Source organism: Alosa sapidissima, chromosome 4 (genome assembly GCF_018492685.1).
Source record: "Alosa sapidissima isolate fAloSap1 chromosome 4, fAloSap1.pri, whole genome shotgun sequence".
In the NCBI taxonomy this organism is placed as follows: Eukaryota; Metazoa; Chordata; class Actinopteri; order Clupeiformes; family Clupeidae; genus Alosa; species Alosa sapidissima.
In genome coordinates, this window is record NC_055960.1 from 16,968,651 (window position 1) to 16,989,994 (window position 21,344).

Sequence of the window (21,344 nt, forward strand, 5' to 3'; positions counted from 1 at the left end):
ATCGGCTTCGAAATGGTTAAAATCTCACGTATCCCCTGAAGTGCCTTCACGTACCCCCATTTGGGAACCACTGAGCGATGCCGTGTCGGTGTTGTGGTCAACAACTGCCCTTTTTTTTTTACCCCCGAGCGTTCGCACCCCCTGCACCAGTGCTTCCGGCACGCTTGCCTTTGTCACTCCACAGAAAGTGCACATAACATACAGCAAGATAATGCAGGGCAGTAATTCTACTCAGCTTTAAGTGCAGATGTCCTACAGTGTACATCAGTTCCAGAAAGAATAAGAGGCACTTGTTTTTCAGCTCCAGGGATCTTGAGGGTCTCTCCTGTCAACACAGTGATCCATTCCATTCCATTAAACGGTAGCTAAGCCATCCGGAGTGACACTCTCCTGATGTTAAATTGAAACATTTACTGGGCAACACATTAAAAGGAACTATCAGTCTTAGATAAACAGTCACAGCAGCGTGAGTATCAACAGTCTGCTCTGAAAGCATCACAGAAATGTACCTTTATTTCTCCTCGTTGTTGATTAATGAGGTATGACATCAGCAAGAGAACATCTTTTTTATTATTCGCTCACATGAACCATGTTAAGTATTAGCACACTGTCATCACCACTTTCTGCCCTACTGTGCATTCTGAGAAGCAACCTACTGTTAACACTGGGCTATAGATGGTAATTGGGATTTCAATTTTTGTTTTGGGGGGGCGGGGGGGCACAAGGCACCTTCAGCCAGTGTCAATCAGTGTGGTTTTTGGAGTGGCAGGAATTAGGCCAGACAGTGAGGACCAGGGACAACAGTTTAATGAGTATAGGGGGGTTGGGGGCTAATCATCATCTGACCATTGCAGTTGCTCATAATAAATAGTGTTTATGTCTGTGTGAGTGTTTATGAGTGTTTATGTGTGAGTGTTTATGTAAAATTGCAATCAGCTGTTTTAGGAGTGTGGGCAGACACAGGAAGTATTGCAAACCTGGCGCCTCATTAAATAATGGTCCCTTAATAATGGCCAGACATATGAATTTCTGGAGAATATGCTTACTCATAGGCCCAGCAACAGCTGACAGTATACCTAAATGAGGGGCAAGAATATAATGTTGACATCTTTCAAACACATTGACTTCTTTGTACTCATTCTTAGTAAGATCCAGGCCCCAGCGTCAGCGGTCACAGGTGCCTGCACTGTCAGCAGAAGTATGGTGGGAGTCAGTGCTGGTTTCTAGAGAGGACACCGACATCTTATTTGCCCCCGACACACGTTCACACCAATGCCACCTCAATACAGACAGGGCAGTCAGTTTCATGCTTGTCAATGTATATATATATATTTTTTTTAAAAAATTTTTTCAATTCATCCATACACTTCCATTGATGTTTTTGCATTATAACTCAACCGTGACATACTGTTAAGTTCCTGCAGTACTGCAAAATAATCAAAGCTTTTTTTTTTACTGTTTCATAGCAATATTTCATATGTCATGGGCACAGTGAAAAGTTTCGCCAGGAGGACATTTAAAATATTTCATGGTAGTGGCCAACACAAAGAGGCCCTTTAAATGAGACCCTCTGGCATGTTTGACAGAGCTAGAAAAAATCTGGTCCAATTTGAAGATTTGTCTGGAGATATTTACTTCACCTCAGTCAGAGAGTTGAGGCAGACTGAGCTGAGCTGAGATTTAGGCAACGTCCACACAAAAATGACGAGTATATTTTTTCTTACCGTTTTCACACCTTTAACAACACAGGTAAAAACAAAAAACTTGCGCCCACACGAAGAGGTGAAATCATCAGAAAGCGCTGTGCATATGCCAGGCCAGTTGATTGTGCCGTGGTGGTGCAGAGGCTTCACGCTAATTCATGAAGAAGAGACAATAACATTCCAGAAGCGGACGCGTGAGATAAGCCAGACATTCTCTAGATAAGTATTCTTACGGAATTTTTGAATCACCATAATAAAGTTCATTTTCAGGGTTTGTGACTGGCTGCTATATACTGTATGTAGAAATGCTTTTACATTTTGCATTATTTCTGGTAGCCTTCTGGTACAGCAAGTTACACTGGGGAAATTAACATGCGTTATTCATAGGTTGTAGTAAGCTTAGTAACGTTTAATGTAGCCTAACTTAGCCACAATAGGCTTATCCTGCGTGCACAGAAATCATGACAGGGAAAAGAAACACATTTCAATGTGACAAACAAATAGTTTGGTTTGTTCTGACGAGCAGAGTGTTAGGTCGGGGGGCGGCAGGGTTTAGGGGTGGGGCTATGTCGTCATTGGAAATGCCACATGGCAAAAGTTAACCACCAGTTTAAAAAAATCCATTCTGGAACCCGGGTTTCAAAAAAGATAGGTTTCGGGCTCCTAAAACGCCAGGGTCGTGTGGACATATGGCCAAACCGATAAAAAACGTTACCGGTTTAAAAGAAAAACAGCCTCGTGTGGACGGGGCCTTAAGGCATTGACACACCTATACGACGGCCGACCATCGTCAGAATGTAAATGTAAATCAGGTTTCTAGACAAGTATACTTGCGTATACAAGGACTATGGTCACTGCATTTATCCCTGTGAATTAGTGAACACACAGAGCACACAGTGAACACACAGTGAGGTGAAGCAGACACAGTGATCTTGCTACAGCGCCACTAGGGGAACAGTGAGGGGTTAGGTGCCTTGCTCAAGGGCACTTCAGCCGTTCCCACTGTCCTATATAATGAAAAACCTCCTGTGTTGACAATAAACATTTGCATTTACTTTTATTCATTTAACAAAATGACAAATAGCATTCAAGTGCAGAAGAGACCTCAGGTAACAATAAATAGACCCTTTCAACAATAAAAACAAAAACAATGCTTGAACGTTCTATTTGGGCCCCAATCTACTTCCTCTGCATTAAGATAACATATGGAATGTTAAAAAGGAAGTCTTGTGGGGCCAACTATGATGCTGATAATGGAACTCTCTTGAAAGGGTCTATAATAATAGTGTGTGTGTGTGTGTGAGTGAGAGAGAGAGAGAGCGAGAGAGAGAGAGTACCAGCTAAAATCACTTCTTCTTCCAGACACTGACACCCATAAGATGGATGGAAGATTACCTGAGGCTTTTGAATGCCAGCCAGCCAGCTATTTAAAAGCGCAGTAGCCCTACAACATTGCACTGCACTAAATCACCAGAAAAGACCTGAGCTCAACTCCAACTATATATAAATCACGCTTTTGAGGTCTCCTATCTGTCGTAGACTCAGACATACAGTATTACCAAAGTGACAATTTAGTGGTGTACTTAACGAGCCCATACCCAATCCAGGGATCCCAATCACCGAAAGCAGGTCTACACACACAGGGGACGTACCCTGGCTGAGTGATTTGTGGTAGGCAAGGTTTCTTAGGTGAGCTGTCTAACAGTACCTTATCTAGTCAGCATGATATGAGGGGGCAGAAGTTTATACACAAGCTGTAAACTTCTCTGTGCAATCCAGTGTAGGTGGCAGAGGGAGATCCCCAGACAATCAGATAATCAGGCCTCCCCACGAGGCCAGATAAGGAGTGGGGGTTGCAGCTTGGTGCTAGGCATACCCTGGTACAATGATGTGCAAAGGTTTTCAGATATTTTGATAAAAACAAAAACAAGGGATAGCACTAACTGACTAATCGATTACCATCGGAAATGTATCATATACTTTCTAAATTACACAGTTAATGAATAGTCAGCTGATATCAGATGTTTGTCAATGTTTCAGTAGAGAGCAATATATATATATATATATATATATATATATATATATATTTTTTTTTTTTTTTTTTTTTTTTTCACACATTTACCCTAGAGTGGAAAAAAACATATGATATAAAAGATTGGCATAAAATAGATTGCAAAAGACATGTAAAGATTGTCAGAGATGAAAGGGTAAGAGGTCATAACTAGTTTTAACGGCCATGTCAACTTTAACTTCAACTTTGACTGCATAATGTTTCAGCAAGTAAAGAACCTTTTGTTTTTTAAGTTTTTCATTCATTCATTATGGTCATAATGTTTCAGTCACAATGTACTGAAATTCAAATCAACACATATTGACATTTCCTCCAAGCATTGATTAACCCTTAAAAAGTCATGTCTGTTCCTCAAGATTACACATTTTCAGTTTCATTTCATGTACCCCTTTTACAGTATTTAGGTTACAGAGCTTATTAGTTCCAACAGTCAGATACAACAGTCTCTCTTCCAACATGACACTTTGCATATCCCTCAAATTGATGGGATAAGTTTGTTAGGTTTGCGACACAGGAAATCCAGGCTGTCAGATATCACCTTTTTAACACATCATTATATTTATTGTATCATTGTATCTTTGTTGTTTCAAGTGGAAATACTTATCCATGGCCTTACTTATTTTGCTCCTATAAAACAAACACCAAGCTAAGGACAGCTAGTTACAGCTAGTTTAGAAAAAGGCATGTTATTTAACAAAACATAACAAACAAGGCAGCTTACATCATGTAGATCAGTGTTTCTCAAAGTGTGGTCCACAAGCTACCCCAAGTGGTCCACGAGCAGACGTGGTAAAATATAATATAGATGAGTTGTTTGCAATATTGAACCAATTTGTATGTAAATTCAAACAGTTCTGCAACGCTGCCTATGTAAGCTACGCCAGTTTAAATCATATCTCTGACACAATAAGCAAGGTGCAAAGACAATAAGCAAGGTTGTTCAGTGAGGTCTATTGTGTAATACACTGTTGAAGTAGGTCTTAGGTAGGTTTTTTTTTTTAACTAGGTGGTCCGTGAGGTTATTTTTGACTCGTTAAGTGGTCCTTGGTATGAACAAGTTTGAGAAACACTGATGTAGATAACACTACTATACGTGGGGAACACTTCTTACTTCAATTTCCCAAACAATTCCCTGTAGTGTTGTCCATGGGTACTTACAGAGCTCACAGGAAGTGAGAATTCATCTCTCTGGTGAGAAACTGGAATGCAGCCACATCTGGCCATATAATGGAGTCAGCTTTTAAAATGTCAGACGGAAATGTATGATCATCTGTCCCTATTTGCACCCAGTCTTTATACACAGACACACTCTTTCCCAAACACGCACACGCATGTACGCACAGATATTACCAATGTACTGCACATACACCCTCTGTCTCTCTCTTTCTATCTCACGTGCACACACACATACAGTACACACACACACACAAACACACCCACAAACACACATAGACACACACAAAAACCCCAGGCAATTTCAGCAAAATGCATTTACTGTATTGTAAACGATGAAAATTTCTCCTGGAGCTATATGAGTTGCCTTGAACAGTGTTTTCCATTTTTTGTTGTTGTAGTGTTTAATGACTGCTCAGTGCAGTGTTTTCATTTTGACTGCTTTGTGAGATGATCTGAAGACAGAGAAAAGGTCAGAGGTTTTGAGAATTAGAGATTTGGGGTTTTGTGTTTACCGGTAGTTTTGAGAGGCTATGTGTGTGTGCATGCATGCGTGTGTGTGTTTGTGTGTGTGTGTGTGTAGAGGGTCAATCATATTCTATGATCGCCACCGATGTGAATGATAACACAATATTCAATATTACTGATGGCGTCAAGGTGGTGGGGGATTGAGTATTAAAGTATTGAAATCGAGATTCTTCACTTTGTATTATTGAAACAATAATTTTGGTATCATGACAGAGTTGGGGGTGTGTCCCCACAAAAGCTGAGACCAAACCTACTGTACGCCCTGGCAAGTAAGATACTTTTTGGATTGTTAAAATGTAATGTTGCTTACACATTTTTATAGCAATTGGAGCACTTGGCCATAGAACAAAATGGTATATACATGAAAATAATATTGAATACAGTGGCCCCATCTATATTAACACAACAATGGTCACTCTGTTTCAAATCAACAGATTGCATCTGCAGTACCATCTCAGATTTTCTGCATAATGAAATTGTAACTTTCAAAATATCAAAATCTCAGCCAAATATTTTGTCAGTTAAAATCATCTGCTTCCATGCAATATCCGCTTCCATGCAAGGCTCAGCATCCAACATGCAATATTACATTCATCATTATCAAATCATATTGAAACACACTGATTTTCAATGTCAATCCATTGGGGTTGAAATAGGTATACCAAAATGTTGAAACATACAAATTCATGTTCAGCAATACCAGAGATATTTTGTTTGCCATTTGCCCTGTAGCTTGCAGTCTACCATGGTTGACAGATAACCATTTAATATCGATTTCTCTCTCTTAGCACCTCACCACTGCAACACTCTTTTACCACTTCAGCTCATACCCACATTTTTAACATGCAGAGAGTTACTCAAGGTACGGACTGATCTCTAAAATATTAGTGAATAGAAAGGCCCCATGTGTATTATCAGTCATGGTTAACCTTCTAACACTGGTCTGGACAAAAATTACCGATTTACACATTCCCTGTACCATAAATATGCCATTTTTCATCAGATTGCCTCAAGACCTTGATATCCTTCACAAAAGGCATTTGAACACATGAAATTCATTGTGACTAATGTCTTTGAATTTTGAGTGATTTATTCAACTTGGTCACACTTTTTTTGTTTACAGTCAAAAATGACCGCCATAGGAAATGAATGTGAAAGAGTATACTTTTCATCAAGGAGATGAAAGACATCTCCATACACACACTCCTACAACTTTCCTGTGCTTGTGTGCCCATTCTATACAATCGTACTTTCCACAAGAAAGCTTAGAGTAAATTATGGGAGCCCAGTGTTTTCTTGAACTAATGTACTTCTCCCCCAATGTGAACCACAAACCTGCCAAACAAATCAATCTTGTGTAAATTATAGGAGCCCATGGGAGCAAATATATTGCCTATACTTGTAAGTAAACTGGCAAATGTATTGTCTGCATTTGTTAGAAACAGAGTTATACATGTAATACTTTTTAATTATGCTGGCATATGTCTTTTCTTTCCACACTTGCAACTGCTTGTACACTTTATGTGCACCTCCTTATTTATTATTTCATTCTACTTTCTTTTTACTTTTAATCCTGCCTGCCTCCCTTCTTTACCCTACAATGAGTACATGATAAAGCACTCTATAAATAAAATGCAATCAGAGTGCATGTTTTGTACTGGGGTTTGAGGCCAGGTGGGGCTGCTTTCTCCTGTTGCTACATAATTCCATAAGTGAAAGGGCTTGCTGTGATGCTGACGGATGTGTGCTCAAAGTAAGAGCTGTATGAGGGACGCTTAGGTCAGGTTGACCCCTGTATGAGGGCCCCCTAGGTCAGTTTGACTCCTGTATGAGGGCCCCCTAGGTCAGTTTGACTCCTGTATGAGGGCCCCCTAGGTCAGTTTGACTCCTGTATGAGGGCCCCCTAGGTCAGGTTGACCCCTGTATGAGGGCCCCCATGGAAAGGCGATGCATTAGTGAGGCACTCTGTGTCTGTGATGAACAGTGGATGGAAGGATGTACGAGGGGCACCTGTTTGTGTGAAGTGCATTAGTGTGCTTCATTAAGTTTTACAAAATGCCAGCACTATGGTTGAGTATGTGCCCTGACTACCATACCAACATCCATTGAGGCAAAAAAATATATGCATAAAAAATATTATTATTACTATTGTTATAGTGTACATTTTTAATTTATGTTAAAATAAGAGCAGTTAAAACTGTATGGTCAAATTTGACCACGAACAGTAAATTAGGGGGGTAGCAACGAAGTGTTTAAAGGTTAATATATGACTACTATTTAATACAATTTTACCCCCTCTCACACACCGCCCACCTCACTATGTGCCAGGAACGGCAGTCCCTCCTCAACTCCCTCCACACCAGCCCTCAACATACAGAGAATAGAGGAACTTTGCAAGTCATGTTTCTTTTTAAATTTAATCTCCTTAATACCTATCTGATATATTGTATTGTGTAGGCATTCTTGGCTTTGGATGCTACATACTATAAACATGAACATATCTGTCTGTTTGATTACAGGTGCTGTGAGGAAAAACACGGTGATACGGTCAGCCACGATCACGGAGGTCACCAAGCACGCAATCACGTGGTTCAACCTGGTGGCGGATCAGGCAACGAGGAGACGTGTCCCGCCTCCATTCACACAAACGGAGTAATAGGAGAAATAAGCATTAAACAATCTTTTTATTGAACTTCTTATCGTTCACCAGTTATTAATTTTCTGATGTTTTAGCTGTGCATAGCGTAGCATTTCATTGAAGTTGTAGCCTATTAAATAAAATATTCTATTTGTGTCTATTTACACCCCTGGTACGAATAGCCTTGGCCACACAGCTGAGCTATTCACACCCTGTGACATAACAACAAAAAGATGTTGCTCACGTGCACAAAAAAAATGGCAGACATTTGTTTTTTCGTCAGCAGAAAGCATACTGTACATTACTATATACACCAGGGAATGAATAGCATCCACTTCTAACTATACATTGATGCAAACAGCATACCTTATTCAGAGTGTCTATTACACAGCTGAGCTATTCACACCCTGACGTAACAACAAAAACATGTTGCTCGTTTTTTTTTTTATATATTACATTGTGTGATCAATATGCCAGAGTAAATGCACAGGGGTGCAAATAGCATACACTGATATTTGTACCAGACGGGGTATTTATTGAACACATTGCTGTGTGCACCGGGGTACGAATAGCATACACTGCTACTGTAATTGTACCAGGGGTACAAATAGCCTTACCCTAATAGAACACATTGTGCACGGGGGTACAAATATAATTCACTTCTAATTGCACCAGGGTATGAATAGCATACACTGCTAATTGTACCAGGTGTGCAAATAGCCTTACCCTAAAATATTTTATGTCTGCACGGACCTAGGCCTATATCTAACTAATCGATAAGGTATCAAAGCTCCGCTTCAACCTGTTGAATGCTATTTAATTGTTTAACGACACTTGACAACAACGTTGATTTTTGGAACTTCCATAGAAACAGAGCAGAGACTGTATAATACACTGTATAGCACTGAGTATTGTATAGTCAAATTTGAATATAACGTGGCCAAAAGCTATTGTAGCCTTCTTTCTATCTGTTAAAGATCAACAGATCAGTGATTTACGCCTATCTGCTCGACAAAAAAGCTGGTATTGTGTTTCCTGAATCCTTCAGGCATTCAAATTAAACTTCATTAAAAAACATGTATTTGTTTTTCCATTTCCTACCAATGTATGATGCTTGCATGAGGGAAACATCCCAAAACAATAGCACCCATATAATTGTTGCTGTTTTGAGAAGTATTTCTTTTCTTATGCAAGCATCATGCAACCATGCAAAAGCAATTAAACTAATTATATCTTACATTAGTAAAGCAGTCCTCTGATGTGCATGTCACAAAACATTTAAGTATAAGTGCATATATAACAATATAGGCATAATAATGATTGTGATAATGATAATGACAATTTGATTTGGAGGGAGTGGGGTTGGGTACGTGTAGATGAGCCCTATGACCCCAAAGTCTGCCATGACTGGGCCTCAGGTCAAAGAAGTTTGAGAAAGGCTGGTCTACATAACCTGCATCAGATTGAGGTTTGCAGTGATGCGCTTGAAGGCATGGGTTGAGGACCCTGTCAGTTACGTCACAATATGCACATTTGTTTAAATTCATACCTACGTAATCACCATGACCAAAATTGTACTTTTCTTTTTACTTTGAATCTTGAAAAAAAAAAATATTGACCTACCCACCGACCCATTTTTTTAATTTATTTGGCTGTTACTGCAAACAAGAATATTTTTAAGGATGGCCTCATGACTGAAAATGGCTGACATTGAACCACAGTGCTTTAAATGGGAGCCCCCAGTATCAGTCATCAAGGCATCAAAATCTGCCACAAACACTTACAACACACAACATCACTCAAAAACACACACACACACACACACACGGACAGAACCACCACTGTTCAAAAGACCATTTTGGGGCTAAATGTGCTTTTTCTCATTTGGTTGTTTTCTGTTTGTTTAGAGCAAAATGAGCCACTGCTGTTCAAAGGGCCCATTTGGGTGAAATTATTATTATAATTTATGTTATTATTATTTATTATTATTTACTATAAGTTTCTAGAATAAATAAAACAGTGTGTTTGAAATAATGGAATTTGTGCTCTCTCGTGAAGCTGGGTCGATGGGTTATGGGGAGCGAGTAGTTCAAGCAGACGTAGGACTTTCATGTACTTTGATCAGGGGGGAGGGGGCGTGGCACTGTGACAATACCACGCCCCCTCCCCCCTGAGAAACAAAGTCTCACTTCAAAACTTGAGAGCCCTGTGTATGGCTTTAAACATCGTGTGCGCTTTAACATCAGCCTATAAGCATTATTCCAGCTGCGCTAGGGTTTTGACAAGCACCACAATTTTGCCTACCTTGTTGTAGCCCATCTGAAATAACTCCAAGCTTTGCTATGTTCCCTCCATCCTTTCGTTGTTTTCAAAAAACGTTTTATATCTATGATGGCCTTGAAGTCTTGAGTTTGTGAATTTGCTTAAATAAGCTTATTATGTGCTGTTAACCAGCAACCATAGACAGTAAAAGAAAGCAGCAAGTAGCCTTGGCTACAATTTCTGTAGTTGCTGCGTCCATTCATTGTTATTCTCTCTCCTGCTCAAACAAAAGTTGTGCGTGCATTAAGTTGATGATAACATGTTTACAAACTCTACTTTACATAAAATATTGTAAATAGCCTATTGTCATGCAGTTAATGGGATACTGTAGAGTTGAGTTGGGTTGAGTTGGAAAGTTAGGTCAACTTGGAAACAGTTTCTGTTGCCTGATGGTAAGGTAGAGCCGTAGCTTACACCTGCAGGAGCGCTTGCTTGGGCGCCTGTGTTGCGCAATGCACTTTGCTCCTCTCATCTATACGACGCAGTTCCCATTTCTCCAAACCATACATAATTACAAGGACAAATATTGCTACACAAGGGAAATCAGTGTGGTGTCCGATGTGAAAAAATAGGTATAAATCTAGCGTACACATTTCCACGAATCATGGATGTGTTGATGACATAAATTAGGAAATATTAGAGACGTGAGACGTAATGTTGAACTGCATGCCAATGCCATTTAACCCAAATGCCCCAGCAGCAGCACGGGAGAGGAGAGCTTATCTGACAGATCTGCATTGTCTATACTCACTCTATAGTGAGGTAGATTACATTGCAAAAATATCACCATGCATTCATAACCTCGTGATTCAGTGAGAGTGATCCCAAAACATCGGAAAGTGACATTTCTGTATTACATTTTGTCAAGAGGAAAAATCAATAGAAAACTGTTCCCAACTGACTATAGCGCTGTGAACCGTTCCTGGCAATTCCGCCATCATAATAGCAATCCGCTATGGAACAAGCGTGCCTGTTGTTAAAGGGAATGTGAGATGACGCTCTGATTGGTTTATTGCACGTTACGCCCAAACCACACCCATGAGTAATGTAGCTACTACAGACCACCCCATTTTAGATTTGCGTCGGGTGCAACAGTCATGATTCTGCCGGTAAAATAGAAACAGCGCCCAAGATCCGCCCACAAAGCGATTTGCGCAAAGTCGATTGCGCTAAAGTGCAAGATAGAGCCCTGAATGGGAAACGGATTTGGAGCCAAAGGCTAAAATTTAATGCAGCCACAATTTGTAAGGTATCACCAATATCAATTTAATGTTACAGATGTATGGCTACATACCAGTGTTGTAATGTAACGGAGTACAAATACTTTGTTACTGTACTTAAGTAGAAATTTCACGTATCTGTACTTTACTTCGCTATTTAAATTTATGTCAACTTCCACTTTTACTCCACTACATTTCCTAGATAAAATGTATACTTTTACTCCGTTATATTTCCACTAAGCATCTTCGTTACTCGTTACTAAAACATAAAATTAGAAAAATGTGTGCGACTGCAATAAGGGAGGTTTGGCGAATCACTGCTCCTAGATTGCATTACGCACGCTCCGCATGCTGCACACTCTATTTCAGCTCTTGTTTGTTGCTAGAGGAGGACCGCCATGGAAGCACGAGCACCTACTGGAGGACCTCCCGTTATCATAGACGACCACCCCGACGATAGTGGTGAACTCTGTGAACAGGGTAGTGGTGAATATAACGTCATACACCCGTGCAGGCACGTGCAGAGAAGGGGGGCTACAGGGGCTCTGGCACCTGCCCTTTTGCCCCTTTGATGTCCAAGTGACCTTTTGACAAGACCCGTTTTTTACTTTTCAAAATGTGTAATACTTAGTTACAACCTGAATATTCGCTAAATGAATAATTCGCCAACTTGAATATTCGCTGAAATTAGAAATGTACAAAAATAACAATTTTCTGTGTTAATTGAAATGCCTTGCGGCCACCAATCCGTGACGTCATACATTCAGTGAACTCTCAGGAGGTGCACGCAGGCACAATGCTGCAGGAGACATTTGGGAGCACGGTAAGGTCACTTGGCAGTTAGCCTGTCTGAACATGCAATAGTATTCAGCTTAGAGATAGAGAATAAAATGTTTAAAGTTGTTTCATGTTTAATGAAGTAGGCTATCAATCAAAGGCTGAACGTTCATAACATATTCTGTTTAGGTTTCTATGTTATAGTAGCTTAGGTTAGTAGACCTAGTTAATAAAACAGAGTAGGCAAACATGTTCTAAATCGTCATAAGCCGACGACATAAGCTACTGTAGTTGTTTAACTAACCCAACTCCACATGTCGTTCTCTGTTTACAGTAGGCTACATTACGCGTCATTTCACTCAGTGGCCACACGCACAGCACGTGAATCTGCAAGACACCAGCTTGCTAATGGTGGTAGTTCACTGTGATAAACATTAAAATTATAGCCTGACAAGCCAGGGCACAGACAGATAGGTCTTTTCAGTTTTCATTAGGCTATTGTCTACACAGAGATCATAGGCTATAAGGCTACATCTTATTGATTAAATTCAAAGCTAATTTTAATAGCCTAGAAATCTAGACGCACCCTAGCGGCAGCAAATATGTTATTGCCTAGTCTGGCTTGTCAGGCTATAATTTTAATGTTTATCACAGTGAACTACCACCATTAGCAAGCTGAATGTATGACGTCACGGATTGGTGGCCGCAAGGCATTTCAATTAACACAGAAAATTGTTAGGCTATATTTGTAAATTTCTAATTTCAGCGAATATTCAAGTTGGCGAATTATTCATTTAGCGAATATTCACCACCTTGTCTATCACAAAAAATGAGATGTCTCCTGTACCGCACAGGGGAAATTCAGTCTGCTTTTCTCTGCCAAAAGTTAAAATTTAAAACAATTGTGTCTCAATGATCTTTGGGGAAAGCCAGAACAGAAGAGAGCTCTGAGGAAAGCATGCTAGCAGTTAGCCTACACTTTCTGCATTCATTTTAAATTCAGATGGGGTTCCGCTTGTTTCTGAACACAATAGTTTGAAGGAATTGCGTTTAACTGTCCAGTGTATGCTATACGTATTTCACCCTCGATTTTAAACACTGTAACCATAGCTTAAAGACATTTTCTGCTTTGCACATTGTTTGCAATACAGCAACACACCTATTACACATTTCTTACATTAAACACTTTGATCTCCTGTTGTCATTGAGAAAACTCTTCAAGCACATTACATCTGGTAATTGGTAAAACCCACACACATACCTGAAAACACTTAGAGAGAAAACTGAAAACCAATTAGTCTGAGGCTTAGCACTACAAATAGATTTCAGGTAAGTTATTGTGTACCTGTTCAAGTGTGTACATGTATGGTTATGGTTATGGGCTTTAGCAGACGCTTTTGTCCAAGTACAAAACAATAATAGGCCAACTGAAATTTAACAGGGAACAGTTTAAAAATGTTGGCTAGACTACATTAAGGAGAATAGCAATAATAAACAACTATGCCAATTCAATCAATAGCCTAATGGAAATAAACAATGAAAATGAAGGAAAATAGCAACATTAAACTATAGTGTCCATTCAATCAAATATAATAACAATAGCATGGTAAGACTACATTAAGTACATTACAGTTTTTCTCGATCGTTTTGATACCTGTGTCAACTCTGAAATCACACTCTCAAAACAGTTAACACCCGTGTCTGAACAAAAGCACTCTGGACAAAATGACACATTTTGCTTGCAAAAGGCTGTTATTCTCTCAAAACACTTAAAACATGCAGCAAAAGCAAATCTTGCCTTCAAACACTACAACTTGTTGCCAATTAAAAAACACTCTTTAATCAATCATTACACACTGGACAACAAAATGCAAAATCTAGTTCTCAAAATGAGCTTTTTTGCTATGTCTGTTCCATTACTTTCTCATTTTTCTGGTAGGCCTATCAGAAAAAAACTGTGAAAAGACAAAATGTACTGAATAAAAAATAATTTATTCATTCCTCTCAAGATGTAACTGCCATTGACATTTACTGTAAGACATACAGTAAATACCTAGCAAGATACAGTAAATTTCATTGAACTACAACTTGTCATTTTTCATCGAAATAGACCTACAGTAAACACCTTTTTAACTATTTTCTCCACCAAATAGGCAATACAGTACTTTGTCTAAATGTGCATTAGATCCACACTTGCAAATAGCAACACAGAACAGACATCTCTTATGTATAATGAATGATTGCTGATTGAAGAATTGTGCAAAGGAGTTTCACACAGGTGTATCAGAGATTCAGACTTATGCAAGGAATCTATACCACCTGTGAAAAGATGTTTTCCTTTTGTTTAGCATGGGAAAACCAATAGAGTTTGGGGCTTTTGAATGACACCTTTGTTAACTGTTTTGCAAAAGGGTGTGAGAAATGTGTGAACCCAATGAAAATGTGTGAACACATTCGCAAGAGATGACTTCTGCTGTGCAAAGAAAGTAGTCATGAAGACCAAGTGGGTTCTACTTAAGCAGGTAAAAGCAATCGAGAAAAACTGTAAGTACCTGTGTACAGTTCTGTATTTGCCCCTTTACTCCCCATTTCTAAAACCTATCTGAGAATCATTTTCAGTGGGTCAATGAAAAGTATGACCACCAACCACATACCTGCATGCCATGCAATGGAAGGGGCATGCAGAGACATTGAGGTTTGGTCAGTTCAAGGGTGCATATGGCACACAAGGTGATATTCTCCCCGTTGCCTAGCCCGAGAGGACATCACCTGTGATGTCGACGATGACTTGTGGCCGGATCTGAATAGACGACAGGATCCGGAAAGCCCCCACCCCTGCCACACACACACACACAAGAAAAAAATATATGTTTTTTCAATAGCAATTTCTCCATTAATTTTTCTTTTACTTTTGTTTCGTTGCTACATTTTTTATTTGTTTAGAGTACATATATGGAGAGAGATATGTCTCGATATTATTTGTATATGCAAACACCGCAATCCACCCATATGATGACAATTTGCAAGCGCAACGTCAAGATTTGTGACATGTAAATTGGTATTTGCACAAAGGTATAATGATTTATTCAAATATAAGACACTGTGTAGTGTTTCGCAATACGTATGTTGCAGAATTGCAAACTATGTATAAAGCAGAAAATTGGTTATGGTTACACAGTGTTTAAGGCAATTTGTGTAGGTATTTGTTTTTAGTTTGTAAGCAATGGTTAAAAACTGTTAATAAGCACTATAATACCCCCATGTTATGTACAGTCATACCCAAAGAAGTATTTATTTGAAAAGGCTTCTGGTAGTTTCATTACTGACATGTTATACTAGTATACTGACAATGAAAATGAAAGTAAAAGATTTGAGTCACAAATGCACGGGACTCAGGCACGTGGGATGTTTATCAGTTATTGGCATATTGCCATGTTTGGTTTAACAGAGTACATGTGAACCATGATCTTCGATTATGACAGCCTCTTTGGAGGCTGGCGGACCATATGCTGTTAGCTCCCTGGAGACATAACCTCACATATGTTGTGTAGCCGCCTCACTGACAGACAGACTGAGCGGCTCTGCATTCTACTCAGAGAACCCCAGAATTTTAATCAGATGCTTACTCCCTCTAGCAAGTATAGACCCTTGCACCGTTCAAATGTTCACATTAGTCTTTGTCACAACTTCGCAGCACAGCAATACGTCGGTCCCTGAGTCTTCTCAATATCTATCTGCAACACAGTGACACATTAAGCACAGAGGAAAAGGGAAATTGTGCTTGTGCTGAGTCTTTTACGATAGCGCCCTTTGAGCCGCAGGCAGAATAGAGTGGTAAAAGTACCCTACTGAGGCCCTCGGTCGCAGTAGGCATTAAAGGAACACCCAAGAGTTTTTTGTACCTTAAAATAATATTTCCAAAATCGTTTCAGTGGTTCAACAACTCGTAACAGGGTGAACGGCAATTCTGCTTTGCTCAGGGGCACTTCAGCTGTGCCTACTGGTCGGGGTTCGAACCTGCAACCCTCCGGTTACAAGTGCTAACCAGTAGGCCACGGCTGCCCCTAAGAGAACTTCCACACTGAAGTAAGGGTCAGTCCTGGAGAACAAAACAGACACGATACCCATTTTCAACTTTTGTTGAGTAAAAGAACATGAAATTAAATGAGCGTAAATAATGACTCTCAGTTCAAAAAACTTAATTTATCATTTTATTCTACATACAAAAATGAAATGAGCAAAAGCTTTGATGCACGGTGACTTTCAAAACTTAATTCAACACTTTACTATAAATGCAACTGTTTACTCTACATGACACACTAAATATTACACTGATAAGTATGTTGTCTTCCCAAACACAATGCCTGACATGTAAATTATTGTCTATACATCATGTGACGCGCATAATAGAGATGTCATGCGTCATCTAATACAGTATATCTTCAGTAAACAAACCATAGTCAATCAATATCATTTTCTTGGTACGCCAATGCAAGACAAAAGCCTATTCTGTTTCTTGCAGAGAAGCACTTCAACAGTGGATTTGTACTAAAGTGCTTGTCCTTAATATGGATAATATGGATCATTTCTGGTCTAGGTGACGAGTGTCGCACTACAAAAAAAGGTCATAGTTTTGCGCCAGTGACAAAACATCCAATAGAATGACATCTAGTTTTAATGACATGTTTACATATGCACACCTCCCACCCAGAGAGCTGGGTGATTCTTTTGGAGGGCAGAGTTTTATTTACCGCTTGCACAGATTCTGATTCCACTCACCCCGGCTGAATCTGTGCTTGCTGGCAAAAGGGAGGTCCTTTTGATTACAGTTTTTCTCAGTCGCTTTGGTGCTTTTCTCAGATCAGAATGAAAATTCTCATAACTATTAGTTCAACCTCCACAACATTTAGTCATTTGTGCACATATAGTAGCAATGTCTCCTTCCTCTGAACAAATTGCAAATGCTTTTGAACATGTATCAGTTGCTTTGTCATGTCAGTCAAAATGAACTATACTTATGGATGCTAAATAAGTCGTTCCCAATAAAACTAATACTGTAGTCTTCATTTCATTGCTTGAGTCGTTACATACAAAATTGGTGAACTAGTTATCAAATTCTGTCACAATGCTGTAGAATTGCAACAATGATAATGTTAAAAAAATGATAATGTTATGATAATGATAATGTTAAAAAAACAGCAGAGAATTGTATAAAAGCAACTGATACATGTCCAAAAGCATTTGCAATTTGTTCAGAGGAAGGAGAAATTGCTACTATGATGTGCACAAATGACTAAATGTTGTGGAGATTGAACTAATAGTTATGCGAATTATCATTCTGATCTGAAAAAAGCGACTGAGAAAAACTCAGTCTAAATATTCAGTGTCTTGTACTCATTTATTTTTCAAATGGCTGTACAAGTACCATGCCTAGGCTGGAAAAAGCAACACTTACCCTAATAATGTTCAAATGACTGAGTAAAACAACGTTCATCCTGCAGAGGAGTTGCTTATATCTCCTGACAGAACTCATGTCAATTCCTGATGAATCATGAGATATAAGGAATTAAGTAATGCACAAGTCATGAATTATTCATGCATGAATTCATGATCATGTCTCCTGGCAAAGGCTTTCTCACTGGCTAATAGAGGCAAACTCCCTAGCATACAATGCCTCAGGTAGGCTATGCCTCCCCCAAACATTTGAGAGCTCTAGTGGCAAACTCCTTGCATGTACCCTGCCTCACGGCAACACAAAAGCTCTTCCCCCTTTTCGCCCTCGGCTATGGCCCTGTGAGTGTCTCTCCTGTGCCAGTGAGCAGACACCTCTCAACAAGTATTTCAATCAGACACCACTATCTGACCTGTTTGAAGTTGTTGGCCATGCCCACAACCATCACCTGGGGCCTCATGTACAAAGACTTGTGTGGATTTCATACTAAAACATTGCGTACGTCCAGTGGCGGAACAAGTCAGAGCCGGGCCGGGGGCGGGGCACATGACCGGGCCCTTTATTAAACTCATCATAACATAATTTTACAACATGCCCGAAACAGCGGGTCTTAGCCTACAAGCGTCAGCGCCACGGAGAGCAACTATGTAATTTCGAAGTCCATCAAACGTACATGAAGTGTAACCAAAAGAACAACAACAAAAACATTAGGCTACAAGTTTGTTGTATTGTATTCATAGAGTCTCAATGACCAAATCAGTAGCCTAGATTTACCTGTTGTCAGATTCGGTCATGAAGGGCACTTATTTGGATGTGTGGTGGCTTTAACCACTTAAAAACAGAGTGAAATAACAGAAACATTATATAATTCGAAACATGCATTATTCTAGCTATATTAATGGCATAGTGCATGCTATTTCCATAACCGCGAGATAAGCGCTTTACCATGACATCAATGAGTTGTTAACAGACATCAACCAATAACTCTTGAACGGTTTTGTTCAGAGCTGAAGATGCAACTGTATTTGACAGAGGATAGATGTAGGTTGCTAGAGACAAAATATTAACTTTCAGTGTTTTACGATGTCTTTGTAAATTACATTTGGGCAGCCGTGGGCCACTGGTTAGCACTCTGGACTTGTAAGGCGGAGGTTCGAGCCCCGACCAGTGGGCCGTGGCTGAAGTGCTCTTGAGCAAGGCACCTAACCCCTCACTGCTCCCCGAGCCGGGATTAGCGCGTGCTTCACCTCACTGTGTGTTCACTGTGTGCTGTTTGTGTTTCACTAATTCACCGATTGGGTTAAATGCAGAGACCAAATTTCCTTCACGGGATCAAAAAAGTATATATACTTACTTATATACATTTAATTAAGAAATGTTTAATTCGTCCCGGTTCTCCCCTATTCTGTAGTCTCAATGACCGAATCAGTAGATATACCTGTTGTCAGTTGAGTTCGTTCAATTCATTTATTGTAGGCTAGTAGCCTAGGCAAATAAAACGGAGATGTAACGTGGCTACCGGCGGGATTTTGAACTTGCATGTTTTATGCATTTTAGGGCAAAAAATACCATGGGATTGATGTGTTCTCCAACTGAGAAACGTAATCAATTGCGGACGTGCACAGACAGCTCAGACACAGAGTGCATATAGGCCTAGGTTAGGCTACTTTCACTTTCTAGAGCGCATTCATTAGGCTACTTAAAAGATGCTTCATACCACAACAACTATCAAACATTTTCAAATGTATCATGACGTGTTGTCAGAAAGACTTACTCCAATTAGAAAATCGAAGCCAAAATCATGTAAGTGTAAGTGTTCTCTCATTGACGCCTGTAGGAGACAATATCGTTGATCCAATTTTGTAAATATGCACGTCGTAAAGTTCAATATGAGAGTTAAAATAAATACAACAGAACATTTTATTCAATATTTTACACCTACTAAATCATCAAAGTAAATTTCAAAACTTTTCAGCAACCGTGAGTCAACTCGTCCTGACTGGGGCAACCTATAAGCCTAATACGTCCCACTCTGATGAAAATGATTGAAAAGCAACTGTTCGCGTGATCTTAGCTCCTCCGGCCTTGTGCCGTGGGAGAGGCCCGTCCCACCTTACCCGGAGGTGGGGGAGGGGCGCCCTCGCACCGGGCCCCTGCGGGTCCTGGGCCGGGGGCGTGCCGCACCCCCTGAAGCTCCGCCCCTGCGTACGTCCAAACCTGAAAAGTAGCGTACGCACAAAAAAATCCTGATGTATGAAACTGTGCGGACGCAGCATTCCACGCAGCTTTTCTTTGTACATCCCAATTAACGTGAAATTACTGTAAGCGTACATGCACGAGCATTACACTCCACCCTCTCTCCTCCCTCAATCACACTCATTTTAATATGCTAACTAGAAGGCCACTCGAGAGCGCAGACCTCCGCGAAGACAAAATGGCCTATCCCGCAATATTAATAACAATGAAAACTCATTTGTGGATCCATTCATACTCGAACCTGCTCCAAAGTGTAATAATTTAAATCATCAAATCAATAAAAGAAAGTTTATCTCCAGCGAATGCGGGGTAGAAGTGTTTATCCGACGAAATGGCAAGAATCTTACGTCTTTATACTCTGTAATAACAAAAACAAAAAAAACAGTAGTGCAGAGTGTAGCAGTGGCTAGCTATAGGGTCAGAGACCGTGGTAGAATTATTGGTCAGTCTGCAAGTAGGTGACCGGGTTCGCATAACTGGGTTTGATGCATTTGAACCATTACAACACAACTGCATTAATTAAAAAAAAAAAAACATTACATCACTCGTGTCCAAGTAGGCTACCACGCATCGCGCACTCGAGGTGGAATAAACAAAGTTGATCCAGGCCACATCGCCACAACATTACGATTTCTTTTTTTTATTTTTTTTATTTGCAAACATCATTGACATTACAGAAAATGCAACACTACGACATGCACAAGAATACTACATAAGACAAACAGAGGTACATTACATAAACACATACTGTAACTCAACAAGACATCACATTGACTTGGCTTCCACAAACATAACACAACATAACATTAATAACAGAAAGGCTAAGGATGATTTGCGTCCAGGATGATTACAGATATGATTATCAGGGATGAAATTGATGACCGGAATGAAAAGAAGTGGGGGGGGGGGGGGTGCGGATGGGAGCTCTGAGAGGTGGTGTTGGGATGGGGGGTGACGGGTAGTGAGTATGTGAGGATGTATGTGTGTGTGTGTGCATACAGTATGTGTAAGTCTGGCTTGCTGTTGGGCCAGGAGGAGAGAAGCTGGAACACAGAGGGAGGGTTTCAGAGGAGAGGAGTTGTAATTATTCTATTAAAGATAAGTATAATAATAGGAATAACTGATTGCCTGGTTGATTGCCTGACTGATTGCCAACCTGGGCACCCATTAATGGCCACAGTTCCACCCAGCCCCCGCAGTTATA